This window comes from Chaetura pelagica, unplaced genomic scaffold (genome assembly GCF_000747805.2).
Source record: "Chaetura pelagica isolate M959 unplaced genomic scaffold, ChaPel_1.0 scaffold486, whole genome shotgun sequence".
Classification (NCBI taxonomy): domain Eukaryota; kingdom Metazoa; phylum Chordata; class Aves; order Apodiformes; family Apodidae; genus Chaetura; species Chaetura pelagica.
The window spans coordinates 175446-176816 of NW_009953658.1; positions in this window are offsets into that span (position 1 = coordinate 175446).

A 1371-nucleotide genomic window follows, 5' to 3' on the forward strand; every position below is an offset into this window, starting at 1 on the left:
AGGGAAGAAAAAGGCAATTTCTCTGCTGGCTGAAGCTGGCGAATCTGGCAGAAAACAGGACAAGAGCATGGGTGATGCCAGCCGGGCACCACGAGGTGGTTCCATCCCAAAGGGCCCGGGGGGCTGCACAAGAAGCAAATCACCGGCTGCGGCCCCCGCGCGGGGAGCGACACGGGAACAGCCCCGGAAGCAGCTCTACCTGAGCCATGTGTGGTGTTCCTGGTGTCTGTCAGGCCGTAGGCTCCTCGGATGGAGCTGGGGACAGAGTTTCGGGCTTGGAAGACTTTGGTGGGTCCCATCAGGGATCTCCAGAGAGGAACAGCATCCTCATGGGCCAGGATATAAGCCCACATGGGGCCACTGAGAAAAGGACCAGAGAAGAGAAGAAGCAGAAAAGGTTACAAAAGGGCAAAGCTCCTTCACACTTATAAACTACAGAAGGGTTTGGGCTGAAGTCACATAAAAACTCATCCAGTCCCACCCCTGCCATGGGCAGGGACACCTCCCACCAGCCCAGGCTGCTCCAAGCCCCATCCAACCTGCCCTTCAACACCCCCAGGGATGGGGCAGCCACAGCTTCCCTGGGCAACCTGGGCCAGGCTCTCCCCACCCTCACAGCCCAGAATTTCTCCCTCCCATCTCAGCTCCAGCTCCCTCTGCCAGCTGGAAACCCTTCCCCCTGCTCCCATCCCTCCCTGCCCTTGTCCCAAGCCCCTCCCCAGCTTTCCTGGAGCCCCTTCAGGCACTGGAAGCTGCTCTAAGATCTCCCTGGAGCCTTCTCTTCTCCAGGCTGAACCCCCAACCTCTCCCAGCCTGGCTCCAGAGCAGAGCTGCTCCAGCCCTCCCATCAACTTCATGGCCCTTCTCTGGACCCTTCTCCTGCTGGGGCAGGGGACAGGAGGCACCAAGCTTGGCACAACCAACCACACTCACTAAAAATCCTGTCCCTGGAAGACACAGTTGGTGAGGAGCCTTCCCCTCCCCTTCTCCCTCCCCGGCAGGTTTGGTAACCACCATCCTTAGGGACAAGGGACAGTCTGAGTCCTGGTGGTACCAGGTCCCAGGGGTACCTTACTCAAACAGCCAGCAGAGAATGGTTTAGTGGAAACCTACCCTATGACCATCAGATGCTTGCAAAAAGAACAAACAAAAAAAGCCTTTATAGAAAATTTGACTTTTGTTCCAGACATGAATTTTTTTTTAAAAATAAAAATAGACCCATCCCAAAAACCCCTCCCCAAACCAAACAACGAACAGAAAAATTCCTCCCAGACCCCTCACCCATTCCCCAACCCCCTGCCCTCCCAGTGTCCCCCCCAGCATGCTGAGCTCGTGCTGGGAGCAGGGGTGGGACCTGGTGTGGATGGTGGG